General features: G+C 47.7%; 1 long non-coding RNA gene across 1 annotated transcript; it reads left to right on the top strand.

Moving 5' to 3' along the window:
- Positions 1-5863: 5863 nt before the first annotated feature.
- LOC145540888 (uncharacterized) lies at positions 5864-17040 on the top strand. The gene is made up of 6 exons (XR_014078614.1): positions 5864-5903; positions 9178-9715; positions 10163-10317; positions 11062-11162; positions 11563-11869; positions 14037-17040. It is a non-coding gene; the product is annotated as an uncharacterized LOC145540888 (long non-coding RNA).
- Positions 17041-17427: the final 387 nt, after the last annotated feature.

Genomic DNA, 17427 nt, shown 5'->3' with positions numbered 1-17427 from the left:
CTTTTAGAAAGCTCCCAGAAGCTGCCACAAGACAATTCTGCTCACACGCTATTGGCTAGAAACTAGTCACATGGCCATCAACTGCAAGGGAGGCTGGGAAATGTAGTTCTAGGTGAATCTGGATCCTGGTAGTACTTCTAACACTGAGAAAGGAGAGAAGAGATATTAGAGATCAATCTGCAGCCCCTGCCACGAGCATGACTGCTCTCAGCCCACACAGCGTCTTCATGGGAATTCGCAAAAGGCAGGTCCTCCTCTGGGCTCCTGGGCCTGGGGCTTGGGGATAGCTCTGAGTGTGGAGCATGGGGCTGGCCTCACTTGCCCCCAGGCCAGATGTTCTCAAGTGGGTGTGACCTGCACAGCACGCACTATAGTTCACTGTAGTTCAGTTGCTCAGTTGTGTCCGACCCCACGACTGCAGCACGCCAGGCTTCCTTGTCCATCACCAACTCCCAGAGCCTTCTCAGACTCATGACCATTGAGTCAGTGATGCCATCTCAACCATCTCATGCTCTGTCATCCCCTTCTCCTCCTGCCTTCAATCTTTCCCAGCATCAGAGTTTATTCCAATGAGTCAGTTCTTTGCATCAGGTGGCCAAAGTATTGGAACTTCAGCTTCAGCATCAGTTCTTCCAATGAATATTCAGGACTGATTTAAGCATACAGCATAAAGTTTGTCAGCTTTATTTATTAAAAGATCGACCACTTAACTAAATAATTTCAATTTATTTCAGAAATTCTTTGAGAACAAAAATGAAACAGAAACAGTTCTGTGTTGGTTTGGTTTCCAATAAGAAAGCTACATGTGACAGACATAAAAAACAGACTTGTGGTTGCCAAGGTGGAGGAGGGGTGGGAGAAGGATAGATTGGGAGTTTAGGATTAGCAGATGCAAACTATTACATTTAGAATGGATATACATGATCTTAACGTATAGCACAGAGAACTATACTCAATACCCTATGACAAACCATGATGGAAAGAATATTAAAAAGAATGTATATGTGTGTATATCTGAGTCACTTTTCTGTAGAGCAGAAATTAACACAACATTGTAAATCAACTATATTTCAACAAAAAATAATTTTTTAAAAAAGAAGAAAATTACATGTGACTATCAGGAAGACTGTGTATTGGTTCCCATGGTCTATACCTTTGCCTCTGGTAACCCTCAATGTGACCCTCCACAGATATCTGGAGAACACTTTAAAAAAAAAAACAAAAAACAACTCTTTTTCTCCCCTTCCAGAGCCCAGTCCCTCACTCGTGGAGTTGTCAACCGCCTGTGGAACGTCCCTCCCAGAGCAGAGGGGTTTCCCACTGAGTCGTCTGGTTGTCAAATCCCAGGTAAGACCCTTGGGCCAAAAACAGGCAGCACTGGGAAATCAATCCCTACAGCTGAGACTGGAAGAAGTGAGTTGTGCTTTTTAATGTTTCTGGAATGTGCTTGGAGATTTGGAAAATGGAAGCTCTTGAAGAGCGTTGCGTAACCCAGTGGATGCTAAGCAGGAAGGTTGTCAGTGGGCTTTCCACATCATGCATCAGTAGTTTATGTCTGGGCTACACATGGGATCGAAGCGGCCTGGAATTTTTCTGGAATGCATGGGATAACCCCAGGATTGACTTGTTTGATGCAAGAGAGACCACATTGCTCTAAGCCTGGCTCAGAAGCAGAACAGGAAGCTCTGAAACACAGAGTGTGTATATATGGTGGGCAGCAGAGCCCCCTATATGTGCAACCTGGAAAACCCCTTTCTTCCCTGTGGTGATGTGCTGCCCTGTAGGGCAGAGTAAGATACAGAACTCTCAAAAGCAGTTCCCCTTCTCAGCCTTACATTTCCTTGGAAACGTGTCATCCTTCACCCCTGTCTCTCTGGGTCACTCCAGAATCTGACACTTTCCCAAGGCTACAGGGAGATGGAGCAGAACCATCTATAGCCTGAGGATTGCTGTGGCCCTTATCTGGTCTCCCAAGTTCTCCTTTTCTCCCTCTACAACTTGGTATCCACATACAATCAGAGTGATTGTCAAGAAAACCCTATATCGGCAGGGGCTGGAGGCGTAGGGCGGGGGCTGGAGGTGTAGGGTGGGGGCCGTTCATGACATTTCCAGGTGGGAGTCAGAGCCTGTGGGCCATGTCAGCAGATGCTGACTGATCGACAGCAGAGGGCAGGAACCAAGTTATACTTGACCTTAAAGCAGCAGGCTGGTCGGAATTAAGTGAGAGATGCCATCTACAGAGTCCTCTTTCAAAAATTGCAATCAGACATTTGGCCTAATGTCCCGAGTGGCTGTACAAGCAGAGAAGACGAATCATCACCTAGTGGTTCAGTATGTACTACAAGGTCCAGATAAATCTCCCCTCACCTGACTGTAGTGCATTGACCCAAAGAGATGGAAAATGGCCCAAGTATACTGAAAAAAGCAGCTGCTTCTATGTGCTTTCTTCCAACATGCATGTAAAAATGTATACACATCTTAGCTGCAATGTATTTGGAATGCAATCTACATGAACAAATTCAGATGGAAATGTAATTCCCCTTTGGAACTGGCACATTTTGTAAAATCAGGGCTTAAAGATAAAATGATTTAAACCTGAGAAAAAAGCAAAAACAAAAAAAAACTTATGTTAGAATGGCAGGTTGGGTCAGTCCTCCGCTCAGAACCCTCTGCAGGTTGAACACCCCAGCAGAGATAAGTCTCAACTTTGAATCATCCTGGCTGCCACTGAGAACCCTGGGGCACTTGGTGATTCCTGACACCCAGACGAGGAGGCCCCCGTGTCAGCCAGGACCCCAGTGCCCATCCTGGCCACTCACACCCCTTCGCTCCCACACACCAGCCTCCCTGGCCTCCTGGGTGGCTGCCCCAGGGCCTTTGTCCCTGCCCTGACCTCCTTTGGTCTCTGCTCACATGTCTCCTCCACAGAGAACCCAGCCTGTCAGTCCTACCCTTTCTTCTTGCTCTTTATCTCTTGAGATATTCTCACCCTGAGTCTCCCACCAAGGCCTAGCATCTTTGGTTTTGTTCTGGAACCCTCTGAGTCTAGAAGAGTGTGGGCACAGAGTAAGAGCTTCATTAAGTTTCTCAAATCAGGAGTAATGAAGAAGGGTTGGAGCTGTCCCTGGAATAGCAGAACCCTGCCTACAGAAGCATTTTTCCCTGGTGACCAAGGAGAGGGGAGAGTGTTGGAGGAGGGTGCCAAAAAAAAAAAAAAGGTGTGGGAGGCACCAACGGTGGTTATGCGTTGGGTCAGGGCTTTGCCTGCTCACCTGCATGAACCTTGCAGCCTCCTGACTTCGGCTGGACAGTGGGTATAACTGGGCTTACTTCTAAGTGTGAGGAAGTGAGACTGGGCCCCATTCAAGGCTCAACAGCATAATTATGGGTCATGAATATGTAAGCTCCAATTGGCCTGTGCTGTGCTCAGTCATATCTGACTCTTTGAGAGCCTATGGACTGTAGCCCACCAAGCTCTGTCCATGGAATTCTCTAGGCAAGAATACTAGAGTGGGTTGCCATGCCATCCTCCAGGGGATCTTCCCAATCCAGGAATCTTCCCAATCCAGAGACCTGCCTGGGTCTCCTGCATTGCAGGCAAATTCCTTACCATCTGAGCCACCAGGGAAGCCCTTAAGAGTTTTAGATGCTCTCCAATTACCTGCTTTCTGTAACAATAAACTCTTACTGACTAGGACCAGCAGCCCAGAGAGAAGTAGTATGTGGCCTGAGGATCCTGGGATCCAGGGCTAGAGCCTGGACTAGCCACTAGAGTGGTGACCCTGCTCTGCTTGGAAAGAAGGACCAGATTAACTCTTGTTTAGCATATTAACTGAGCTAAATGGCACCCCCTCTGGGAATAACGATGATGTCCTCAGGCACCTAGCCCTTTGGGATGGCCTTCACACTCTGACATCAGACCTTCACTTTCTAGATGAGCTTGACCGACTCGATGTCACAGGTAGAATTTGCCTCCTCTGGGGTCACTGACCCTGCGCCTTCTGTTGGTCAGGCTGTGGCCAGGCCAGGGGATCTGCAGCTACATTCTTCCCTTTTCCAGACCTTTGCACATCTGCTTCCCCGTCCCACCCCCCACCTGACTGACACTTCCCGCAGGCCCAACTAACACACCCCCGGCTCCACCTGCACTGCTACCTTCAGATCGTCTCCGGGCCCACCGCGGAAAGGGGCTGTTCAACACTTGCCCAGTGTTTCCCTGCCCTAGGGTCCTTTCCTTAGGACCCCAGCGCCGCCACCCTCCCCTCTGCCAGGGTTGCAACCCAAGCAGTTCCCTGACTCTCCTTCCTGAAACCCACAGCTCTCATTCCACCCACCCTGCACATGCACAAAACACCTCGAGACTTCACTCTAATGCCTTGCCCCTGCCATCTCCTCTTTCGGACAAGTACTCTGAATTCTCCTTCTCACTCCCACTCTGGCCCTGGGATCTCCTCCCCCAGCAGGTGCTAGAGGGAGTCTCAGGAGGTCCATCAGATCCTGTCACTGTGCCCCCAGCACCGGCTGCCCCTTCAAAGCCTTCCTGCATTCAGAAACCTGCATGCTTTTCTGGACCCTATGGTCCAGAAAATCCCAGGACCTCATGGAATCAGCCTTCTTGCTGTCCCTTGGCATATTCCAAACCTCTTTTGGGACAGAATATTTAAGAGGAAACTTGAAAGACAAGGGGAACCAGCCAGCTAAAGAGTCAGAGGAACAGCGTGTCGAGCAGAGGGAATGTCAAGAACAGGGGCTCTGAGGCAAAAAGCCCCTAGCAGCTTTGGGATTGCCCAAGGTTTCCATGATGGCTCAGTTGGTAAAGAATCCACCTGCAATGCAGGAGACCCTGGTTCGATTCCTGGGTCAGGAAGATCCACTGGAGAAGGGATAGGCTACCCACTTCAGTATTGTTGGGCTTCTCTTGTGGTTCAGCTGGTAAAGAATCTGCCTGCAATGTGGGAGACCCGGGTTCGATCCCTGGGTTGGGAAGATCCCTTGGAGAAGGGAAAGGCTACTCACTTCAGTATTCTGGCCTGGAGAATTCCATGGACTGTATAGTCCATGGGGATGCAAAGAATCAGACACAACTGAGCGACTTTCACTTCACTTTAAGGCCTCTGCGGCTTGGTGTGCAAGGTGAATGCAGAAAGAGGAAAGGACAGAGGATGAATCATTGCCAGTTGGCTCAGGTAAGGAGCTTGGATTTTAAGCAGGCGTATGCCCGGATCTGGTTTATGTTTTCATGAGCATTTACCCACCTGAGTGAGAATATTGGGGTGCTTTCTTAGTTCCTCCTCCAAGAACTCCCCTGCCCACTCCCAACACACACATACACACACCCCTTCCATCTGTCCCCAAGCCTCTTGGATTCACACCCCAAATTCCCTCTGGCCAAGCCAGTCCCTCCTGTTGCTTCTGCTATGATATATTCTTAGGCTGAGTGACAACAGCCTAAGAACTGTCCCCTGTCTCCCATGCCCCAATGAAAACCTCATTCACTTGCCCTCAACTCGGGGTTCCCACATCCAGCATCACCATGCCCCTTTACCTGCTCTGGTCACTGGAGCCCAAGCCTCAGCCTCAGTGCAAAAGTCAAGGGCTCATTTGATTGTTCCGTGCAGTGCAGTAGTGAGGGCCCAGTGCTGCCAGACATTTAGACATTTCAGGGGAAGTCTGAAATCCTGATTTGTATGGGAAAACTCTCAGTTTTAAAATATTAGCTCAAAACCAAAGATGTTTTAATGCTGGTAGAACCAAACAAATGCCATGGAGCAAAGTTAGTTCAGGCCTTCTGATTGGCAGCTACAAGCATGACATCTAGTCCAGCACCTCACAATCAGTCTGTTCTTCCATCAACAACCCACAAGTTGGGACTGCTCACTGCTGCCAGGCATTGAGCTGAAGTAGTAAGAGATTCAATATCCTTGGTTTTCTCCTGGTCCTTTAAGGCTTACATGATTTCATTTAAACCTTCGGTTCACGTAGAATTTATTTTGGTGTAACATATGAAGTGAGGATCTAAATTCATTTCTTTTACAGATGGGTGGCCAATTGTCCCAATACCAAATATGGATAAATCCTGTTTTTAAAATGCCAACTTGATTATATAGTAACTTCCTATATATATTGGGTGACTTCCTATCATTTCTAAATTATATATCTCTCCATGGGCTTGTACCATACTTTTCATTATTTTAATTGTATAATAGATTTTAAAGACATGGAAATATCTGATGGAGTTATCTCTGCTCTTTACATTTCTTTTTCGAACTTTTCCTGGCTAAACTTTCTTGGGTATTTTTCCACATCAACTTTAGAATCAACTTGTCTAGTTCTATGAGAAATCCTCCTGGTGTTGTCATTGTGATTATGTTACTATAGTTAGGGAGAACTGATATCCTTATAAGGCTGAATCTCTTTATTCAAGAATATGGTGTAAGTTCACATTTGTATTCTTCAGTAGCATTCCAAAAGTTTTCTTCATATAGATTTTGCACTTTTTAAAAGAATTTTATTGTTAGGTTGCTTTTGCTAATGGAATCTTTCTTCCATTGTATTTTTAGTACTAGCTAATTGTCTGTGTATTTCAAAGCTATTGATAATAGAAAACTAATTTTGTACCCAGTTATCTTATGCAATTATTTTATCATTTCAATAAGGTTTTCAGTTGTTTCTTGTGGGTTTCCAAGTAAACAGTCAAACAATCTTCAAACTAGTAAGTCACCTCCTCCTTTCCAGGTTGATGCCTCTTTCCCATTTGATTGGCTGGGACTCCAGTAGAAAGTGATACTGTTGTGGTATTTCTACTACCTCCCCTGGTTTCAGATCCAAATACGTAAAAGTCAATTTATGGCATTATTCATGTAGTCTAACTTCTTTAAGGCTTTTTTTTTAAAGGGGGGCCATATGTAGAATCTTTGTTCCCCAACCAGGGATCCCCCCTCCCCACAGTGGAAGCACAGAGTCTTAACCACTGGACCATCAGTGAAGTCCCCCTCAAAACTTTTTTAAAGATCAAAATAAATATTGAATTTTATTAAATAATTTTTTTAGAACACTAGACATAAAAATTCTAGAGATTTTAATGACCAAAAAGGTCTCATAATGAGAATCATTGGGCTTCTTAACATCAACCCAGAATACCAGATGCTGATAAGAGAGCTGCCTTCAGAATTCTGGGGGAAGATGATTTCCAACCAAGATTTAGGCATCCAGCCAAACTGTCAATCAATTATCCAATAACTGAAATCCCATATGCAGTTTCCAAGGAAGCTACTGGCGTGCATATTACAACAAAATGAAGGGAGTCAACTAAGAAAGAAAATGGCTTAAGATCTAAGAAATAAGGTATCAACATAGGAAAGAGGTGAAGAGAATTCCCAGGCTAATGATGAAGAGAAATGTCAGGACTTCCACTAGACAGTGGCCAGGAGAACAACTGGTCAGTTAGGAGCAGGAGGACAGAGTTCAAGAAAAATACAGAACTTATAGATTACCAGATATGTCTGAATATACTGCTAGATGTTTAGACATGTTTGTGGGATGAATTAATGATGCTACTAGAAAAACAATTAAATGAAAAACTGAGGTAATTACTAACTCTGGGGGTGGGGTAAACTGTAGAAGATAGCATTTACAACCATTAAATAGTATTTTGTTTAGCTATGAATACTACTGGCTTTCCTGGTAGCTCAGATGGTAAAGAATCCACCTGTAGTGCAGGAGACCTGGGTTCTATCCCTGGGTCAGGAAAATCCCCTGGAGAAGGGAATGGCTACCCACTCTAGTATTATTGCCTGGGAAATCCCATGGACAGAGGAGCCTGGTGGGCTACAGTCCATGGGGTCGCAAAGAGTCAGACATGATTGAGTGGCTAACACTTAAAAATGGAATACATATAAATAATGTAAGTGCTGAGTTTTCATTTAGCAACTGTCATAGAACTGTATTGGAAGGGAAAGAGGGGGTTGGGTGTGGAGTTTGGTGGAGCATTAGCAATCTTATACAGGAGGAAGCCAATGCATATCTAAACAATAATGATAAAGAATGGTATTTAGAAATATAAATGTCAGAAGGAAGAGCTAAATGAATTGAAAGTATTTGCTTCTGGGGAGGGGGCTAGGTGGTAAAAGGAAGGATGGATTGCTACTTTTGATTTTCAGTTTCATGGGATCACTTGATTTAAAATATTTTCTGCATAAATATTTTGATAAAAAGAGAAATTTGGTTTAAAAATATTCCTGTGTGAAATAACTAAAGGCACCTTTTGTATCACTTCTGCTCCAGGCAAAATGAAAGTGTGTTCCTCAGTCATGTCCAACTCTTTGCAACCCCATGGACTATAGCCTGCAAGGCTCCTCTGTCCATGTGATTTTCCAGGCAAGAATACTGGAGTGGGTTCCCATTCCCTTCCCAATCCAGAGACAGAACTCAGGTCAAAATGAGCTGACCAAAATTTGGATAGACCAAGACACCAGTCCCAGCTCCACAAATTATTAGCTGTATGACCCTAATAATAGGCAAGTTGCTCAGTCACTCTGAGCCTCTGTTTTTTCATCTAGAAAGTTGAGACAATACTTGTACCTACATTGTAGAGTTACAGAGAGCATAAAATGAGATCATACCTGAGCCTGCATGGAGAAGCATCCCATAACGAAGTCTGCCGTCCTGGTTATTGTTGTTTCAATTTTGCTTCCTTCAGTTCCCAAGTGATTAGCCTTAAGCAACTCACTTAAATTCTCTGAGCCTCATCTTTAAAACTGGAACAAAATACTTCAAGCCTCTGAGGAGATAAATGGGATAATGAGTGTAGACTACCTGTCACCTAATCTCTCTAAAGATCAGACACCTCCTTTTTAAAACAGGAAAATCCTTTTAGGGTTTTGTGAGGATGAAATTAAATAACATATCTGAAACCTCTAGCACAGTTCCAAGGACACATTTATTTACTTTAAAAAGCTAGCAGTGGGTAAAACTAACAACCTTTTAAAGTCATAAAAGTAAGAAAACTTTAAACATATGCTATATGTCAATATGTCAATTATATCTCAATAAATGTGAAAAAACCATAAAAATATTATATGTTGACTACATAACATCTGGAAATTTTAAAGAAGTTGAAAAATAAAAATCATCAGTAACTGCAATGTTTTCTAATATATATTTTTTGCCTTTTTGCAGGGAAGGGAGTGCCTCATGGATTGTGGGATCTTAGTTCCCCGACCAGGGATTGAACCCTGGCCACAGCAGTGCAAGTTCCAAATCCTAACAATGAGGCCACCAGGGAACTCCCTGCATCTATTTATAGTATCAGCCAATATAGGACAGTTCATGCTGCTGAGGAAACCATACAGAAATTTCAGCAGTTTAACAGCACAAAGGTTTATTTCTGCTCATATCCAGACCACATGAGTCCTGGTGACTCTCAGGGGTGCTTCTCTCCCCAAGGTGGCTCCTGTGACCTCCTGGTCCCTGCACATCACCAATGTTCCCAGGGCTGCTAAGGCCACAGGAGCATGAGCTGGGGAGCCCCCAGCTGGCAATTAAAACACTGCCACCCGGAAGTGATGCATTTACTTTCCTCACATGTCATTAGCCAAAGCAAGTCACATGGCCACGCCTGACCTAGGGGAGGTTGCTGCTGCTTCAGTCGTGTCCGACTCTGTGCGACCCTATAGACGGCAGCCCACCAGGCTCCACCGTCCCTAGGATTCTCCAGGCAAGAATACTGGAGTGGGTTGCCATTTCCTTCTCCAGTGCATGAAAGGGAAAAGTTAAAGTGAAGTCGCTCAGTCATGTCCGACTCTTAGCGACCCCATGGACTATATAGCCTACCAGGATCCTCCGTCCATGGGATTTTCCAGGCAAGAGTACTGGAGTGGGGTGCCATTGCCTTCTCCGAGGGGAGGTTGAGGAAGTGAAATTCTCCAACTGCAGCTGGCAGTGGGTGGGGGTGGGAGGATAGGTGAGTAGTGGCATGTCTACTCTGCACATTACAGAGCGGACATCACATTGTGTATAGGGTTCTGCCAGCTGCTTTTGTCTCTAACCATTACACTAGGAACTACTCTTTGGAAACATGTGGTCAACATGCAGCTCTAATAAAACTTCTAAAGTGCTGTGGTGACATGCTTCCCCTTTCCTTTTTCTCTTTGCCCCCTTACAGCTTAGGGAGCTGTGCGCAAGTGGCAGGCTTCAGCCCCAGCTCTCTGCCTGCCTTCGCTTCCTCCAGCCAACGAAGTACAGACAGGTCCCACCATTGCTTCTCCGTGCTCCTGCAGCTCCGCAGTGTCGTTCTCTCCAGAAGTAACACGTTTGGAGGTGAGGCCGAGAGAACCTGCTGAACAACTGCCGGCTTAGCAGCTCCACACGTGGGGTGCGGCTGCACGAGGCTCTGCTGGGGCCTCCTTGCGCAGTCAGCCGCGGGTGCGAACGTGCAGTGTTAAAAGTGACACCAGCGCGGTGGAGGCGTCGTTGTCAGCTGTTGCAGGAGATGACACCCAGGCCTGCAGGGTTGAGTGAGAGTTCGGGGAGCGGCAGCCCCTCCTCGTCTGGTCCCAGGATCCGGGGTCCAGGAAACTGAAGCTGTGGGGATGTTGAGGACTGTGTTAGGTCTGGAGGCTGAGCGCAGGAAGGACAAGGGAAGGTGCCCTTGAGGCAGGAACTCTCCTCTGCAGGAGGATTGCTAGGGTCCATGTCCTCCAAAGAACTTTTGCTGGGTGCCCAGTTCTGGTCACACACGGAGACAGCTGTGATGTTTACAAAAAGAGGTAAAATACAACCGTTAAGGTTTATAATCCAGTTGTGGGAATGTTACTGGAAACATTGAAACGAGGATGCAAATTGCACTCTTGTCTGGCATTGGGCTGTGCGGGCAGTTGGCAGAGTGTCAGAGGTCTTTGGAGGAGGGAGAGTTTGGTGAGGGTACAGAAATGTTCCCAGGGGCTCTGTTCTTCTCAGCTGCTGCCATCCATGGAACCCCAGAGAGGAAGAGAGGGAAGAGGAAGTAGGGCGTTAGTTCATCCTTCAGCAGTGTGTGATCAGGCCAAGGATGCTGTTTTGCAGGTGGAGAAACTGGGGCCTGGAGGGCCTAACCAGCTTCGCTGGAGGCAGAGATGCCACCAGAGCCAAGACTGTGCAACCCAGTGCCTTCTGCAGGAAGCCTGGTAAGCATTTTCTCACATAGGCCGAGGATATAACTCTAGGGTCTGACCCGTGTACAGCACAGGCTGGGGGCTGGATCTACATTCATTGTAAAGTAAAACCCAACAACATTGACTCTTTGGGTATGAAATAAAACGACTCGCCCCTAGTTTTACGGTTTACAAAACACTCTCCTGTTTATCATCGCATTTTCTCTTCACAAGAACCCTGTGACAAACCCAGTATAACTACCATTTTGCCACTTAGGAAACTGAGGCTTGGAGAGGGAATGCACTGTGTTCACAAAGCCTCTTAGGGGCAGAATGGACCCCAGTGCCAGGGAGTCTTTCATCTCACTAATCACTCAACATAACCCAGACCTTAGTTAATTTGCTTGTCGTATCCAATTTCCTCTTCCAACAGGGCTTGCCTTCAACAAGCCCAGCCTGCAGCTGATTGGACCAAGGGTAGAGAGGGGGCTGCTCATTGGCTGACCAGTAGCCAATCAGATATGTTTGTTGGTTTCTCCAACTCTTCACTGGAGGCCCCCCGCTGGGGAACCCAGGCCTGACTTCCGCGGGGATATTGTAATGAAGTCTGTGTTTGCCTGCTCCTTAAGTCCTCAGTGCTGCTCTCATTTCTCCCTCACCCACCTGCCCTCCACACTCCTACAGCCTCTGGAACCTGTGAGCCCTGGAGCCCTGATAACTTCTCCCATTCTCTATCCAAGGTGAGTAGGATTTCCTGCTCAGTGAAAGGAGCCCTGTGAATCTGAATAGCCTGGGCTCTGCTCTGCGGCCCCAGCAAGGCATCTTCTGCCCTTTCAGATTACTCTTATGTAGGGGAAGTATTATGCCTGCCTCAAGAGTTGCAAGGGCAGATTGCAAAAGTATTATGAGGCCTATGTATTCTACTGTTTAGTATTGCATTAACCTGCACAAGGTTTGTGCATTTTTAATTCATTTGTCATTTCTTTCTAAGTTGAGTTTTCTTATGAGTTGATATTTCCTCAATGGTATCTTGTCTCCTCCTTCCCTCTCTCCTTTTCTTTCTTCTTTTCTTCTTTCTCAGACACCACCTTATCTATTTTAAGGCATTTCAAATTCCTAAAATGTGAACTGTTGAGTGGTCTGTCATTTGGCCCTAAAATGACTCTGGATTCTCATGGCCTGTTTGTATCTGTACCATATGATTTTATTTCATCAGAACTTCATGTATTTGGACAGTAATAAACAACACAGAATCTAAAAAAAAAAAAAAGAATGGCAAGTGCAGGACCACTGGGCCCTGCCCAGCCAGTGCTGAGACCCGAAGTGACATTTCCAGCAGCGCCTGACCTCAAAGCTATCCTGTACTCACTGTGCTCACACGCTCAGGCTTGAACAATTTGTTTTAACAGGTCTCACAAGCCTCCTTCCAGGGATGCATTTGGCAAGTGTTTGGTGAACGTGTCCATCACCACTCTCTGAGCACGTGTTTCAGGTTCGCTTCCAGCTCTGGGCCCCCCAGTCTGTTTTCCTGTCCACCTTGATGCTTGTTGTGGAGCTGGCTCCTCTTAGGCCAGTCTTTTACTTCCTTCTTTGCATATGCTTCAAATTGCTCCTCTGACTTTGCTGTCCTTTCAGCTCTGGGTTAAACATCATCCTCTCCATCAGTGCCGGGGAGGCTGGATTTTGGCCCATGCTCTGATGGACTTTGGGTGTGCCTCTGCCCTGCAAGTGTAAGTGGGACTTCTACTAGATCGGATCATATAAAATATGCTCATTTGTAAGACACAGTCTTAGGCCTGGCTTTGGCTGCTGGGAGTCCTAGGAGCCTGAAGTCATTTTCACAGCCTATAGGTAGTTCATCTTCCCCATCCTGACCCCCTTCCCCTCTGTATCCTTATCCCTCCTTCAAGCTCTCCCCTTTCCTCTGTCACCAAAAACCTTGAAAGTGTGGTCTCCAAGGCCAGCTCTTCTACCCCATCCCGTTGGCAGTCCCAGGGCTGCCTCTTCTGTACCTGCTTCCTGTGTACCTGAATTGTCTCAGCCCCAAGGCCATATCTCCCATCTTGAATGCCCTCCCTTCCCCCACAGTAACCCTGCCTTTTCTCTTCCTAGATCTCCCTCTCTCAGCTTCCATCTTTATTCCTAGACTCTTCCCTTCTGCTAACACCTCTCAATCTTCCCTGGAAGCACATCCTAACCTCAGTTTACAGATGAGAAAACCAAGGCTGGGAGAACAGAAGGAAGCTGCCTGCAGGGCTGCAGCTGGGAGGCTATGGAGCAGAAGTTTGCATGGAGTCTGAATGAAGACTCACCCCAGCTTCACCTTGCACAACCCATTGAACTCACCAAGCGTGACCTGCCATCCACTGAACTCATGATGCAGACCTGCCTTGCACTCAGTGGGAGCCTCTCACGGCCCCTCCCTTCAGCCCTTTTCTCCCATGAGGCCACCCATCATGATATTTCTCTATCATTTCACACCACGATGTCATTTCCCCCTTCCATGTTTCTGTCATCATGAGTAAGGCTGCACATCTCATTTCTTGAGCAGCCATTCATGCTTCCTTTATGAGAGTGGCCTGTTGCTATTTGCTCGTTTTCTTTGGGGCGGTTGATTTTCTTCCTACTGTAGGAGTACTTTCACATTTAAGGAAACTCACCCTTTGCCATATGTGTTGCAAATATTTTTCCAGTTTTTTTTTATAGCGGGATTCTAATATAATATGCAGTCAAATTTTCAATATTTATTTTTTGGCTTGACATTTACTGTCAATCCAGTTGGCCTTCTTCTGCAGTATTCTTCTGGGCTTTTGGGGTGTGAGGTCTCCCCCCACTCTGCCCTGAATCATGTGGGTTGATGATGTGTATACCCAGTTTTGCCGGCCTTCCTTTTAATGTTACTTTCAGCTTCCTCAAAATCAGGGTGAAAGTTACATGTGAGCCTGTTCTCCTGAGGATGCTCTGGTGAGGATGCAGGAAACGGAGAGCAGGTGGTCCATCATGGTCCATCTACCCAGGGCTGTCCAAGGGCCAGGGCGGCAGGAGGCCTTAGGACGCCCACTGGTTGAGAAGGGGTCTCCAGCGGGTGAGTGAGTGAAGGCTACCGGAGGGGAGAAGAAGGAACTGGGGTGAGAGGGTGGAGGGCAGGCTGGGGACCCTGGAGTCGCGGGCTGAAGCAGAAGCGAGCATGGTGCGCACACAGGCAGAAGTGGCGACTCTCACCCCCGCAGCGGGCGGCAGGCTCTGGGGTCCCTGGGGTCCGGGGGTGGGTTCTTGGCGCGGTCTGGTGATGCCCTAATTAAGCCGCGGGTACATTTCCCAGCCCAACTGTCACCCGCGCGCTAAGCAAGCCAGGAATGAATATTCCCAAAGCGCCAACAGAAGGAAGTTCTTCATAAAAACGGAGCCCGAGGGCGTGAAGGGAAAACAAGCCCTGTTCACACGCAGGCAGCGCATCCGCTCGGCACAGCCCGGAGGAGGCGGAAGCGCGGCCGGTGGGGCGGCGGGGCGGGTGCTGCGAACCCCCAGCGCGCAGATGCCTAGCGCCCCGGGAGCTGGAGGCTCTTTTCCTGCCGAGTCTTTTTTGCCGAGCCCCTTGGCGGCTCCTCCCCGGGGCTCTAGGGCGCTGGGCATCACCTCCGAGGACCCAGGTGCCCTCCACCCCACTCCCCTCGGCAAACAGTCCCCAGCTGGCGCTGGCCTGAGTCGGGAGGTTTGCTGGGGCACCCTTGTCCTGAAGTCCCCAGACGCTCTATCCGTCCGCTTTTTGACCCTGTGATCTTGGGCACATCACTCCCCCTCTTGTGCTTCTGTTTCCTTCTCTGAAACATGAGGCTAATAACAAACACCCTCCTCTGCTTGTAAGGATGGGAGGAGATCCGTGTACATCACTTGCTGTAGTCATGGCTCCTTAAAGGAGAGATTTGAGGGGTTGGAGAGCAGAGATGTTTTGAAAAGCTTTCTCCCTTCCCTGCTCCAAGGACTTCCCTTTCCATTCCTCTACCTGCTGGGATAACTGCAGGAAGGCTCTTCAACAAGAGGTCATTGCATGGAGGTCTCTAACTCTTCCAGGGCTCCCTTCAGCCACAAAACAGCCATCAAACTTGAGATGATGAAGTCCATCCCACTGAGTCTGTCAGCATCTTTGGCTCCAGCTGCTCTTGGGCACCTGGGCCCCAGCCAGGTCCAGATCTGGTGGTTCCAGAGCCAGCCACCTTGCTTCCCTCCCCTCTTCCTCCTGGTACCTCTGCAGGGGCTTTAGGGACGGTGGGGACAGTGTAGGCTTGGGGGCCAGATTTCCTGGGATTGATCTCAACTTGATGGTCCAGATAGCATTTAGCTCGTTGCAGGCCAATGTTGTTATTCACTCTGCACTCAATTTGCCTCCTCAAGCTCGATATAACCTCTCCTTTCATCTGCCTGTCTCTCCTCTTGATTGGCAGCTCCAGGGGCAGGTGCCAAGCCTCCTTCATTCCTGCTTCTCCAGTGTCTAACACAGAGTCCGACACACAACAGGTGCCCAATGAATTTAACTGGCGATACAGTTAAATGGTCTCAGTGGTGTGGATGAGTAGCCCTTCAAAGCATCTCTGTCCACAGATAAACAACATCTGGAAAGTCTAAAGCTCCACTGTTGGCTAGTTCTTTGGGGAGCACTGGCTACATCATTTGTGGAATCCACCACAAATGAAAATGCAGGCCTTTTGTTAAAATGTTAAGAATTTCAAGATGGTGATGACAGAGTACTAAATTCACCCCTGTGAGCACTTCTGAGCATGGGCCCTGCACTCCTGCATGGTTGCCCATCTTTTAAGTAACCCAGCCCTTGGGTCTTTGGGGGTAAGTGCCTTGAGTGTGTCCTGTGAAGATACTATAACCACTGCCCTCTCTGGGCACTGCCTGTAAGGTGATCATGCTCAGCCAAAGAGCAAAATTTCCCTTCCTAGGAAAGACCTGCTGAAAATTCTGGAATCAACGGGCAACGATGTGTCCATACATTCAGGCTAATGAAGCTTTGATTTAAAACAAGACCTTAAGTAGATTCTCCTTCAGTGTGATTGTTAAGTCACAAGGCTCTCTCTGCCCTGCTAACTAAGTCTTTGGCACTGTGTCTATGTATTGAATACTTGCTGTGTGCTGGCCCTGCTCCAAGCCCCAGGAATACAGCAGTGACCAGCAAGGATGAAGCCCCTGACCTCCTAGGTCTGTCACTGTAGTGGGGAAGACAGAAAATAAATATAAATAAGAAGACAAATATACAGTATAAGGTCAGGGAGTACCCAGTGCTATTTGGCAATAGTGAAAGAAAGGCAGCCTAACTCGACAGAATGGGGTGGGTGTAATGACAGAGTGGTTAGGGAAGGATTCCCTGAGGGTGTATCTTTGGAGCAGAGACCTGGATGAGGTGAAGAGGGACCATGCCCAGGCTTGAGGATAGTGTGCTCCAAACTGGGAATTGCAAATGCAGGAACATGACTGGCAAAAGCAGCAAGGGGGCAAGCAGAGGTGGTGTGGAGGGGCTGAGATCTGAGAGGTCCCCAGGACCCAGAGCAGGCAGGGGCCTCTTAGCTCCAAGAGGAGTTTGGATCTATGTCTTGGCCATAGGCCAACAACTCATTCATGTCATTGACAGCAGGCTGTGGTATTCTTTTCCCCAAGGTAATTCTCAAACTACTTTTCCTCCAAATACTGAGCTTCTGTGTTTCAACCTTGCCTCTCAGGGCCCCGGCAAGATGGCAAGACGGCAGAGGAGGCAGGAGATGAGAGAGCGCTGGGTTTGACTTGTTTTTCTGCAGTTACTGCTTTGAGACTCGGATCCGATGCTTAAACTCTCTAAATTGATAGTTTTATCGCATCCTGCAACTTTGTTGGGAGGGCTTGGGATATAAAGCATCTAGTAGGAAGCCCAGCACATAGGAGGTACTCAGAGGTACTTGGTAAGTTATTAGCTTCCGGAGAAGGCAATGGCACCCCACTCCAGTACTCTTGCCTGGAAAATCCCATGGACGGAGGAGCCTGGTGGGCTGCAGTCCATGGGGTCGCTAAGAGTCGGACACGACTGAGCGACTTCACTGTCACTTTCCCTTTCATGCACTGGAGAAGGAAATGTCAACCCACTCCAGTGTTCTTGCCTGGAGAATCCCAGGGACGGTGGAGCCTGGTGGGCTGCCGTCTATGGGTTCGCACAGAGTCGGACATGACTGAAGCGATTTAGCAGCAGCAGCAGCAGCATCATCACTACCTTTTACCCTTTCCAGAGTGCTCACCATTGGCTTTCATCACAGTATCAATAGAATTC

Source organism: Giraffa tippelskirchi, chromosome 3 (assembly GCF_054371585.1).
Source record: "Giraffa tippelskirchi isolate mGirTip1 chromosome 3, T2T-mGirTip1v1.2.pri, whole genome shotgun sequence".
Taxonomy (NCBI): domain Eukaryota; kingdom Metazoa; phylum Chordata; class Mammalia; order Artiodactyla; family Giraffidae; genus Giraffa; species Giraffa tippelskirchi.
Note: the sequence above shows the minus strand (reverse complement) of the source record. Positions and strands in the feature narration are given on the sequence as shown.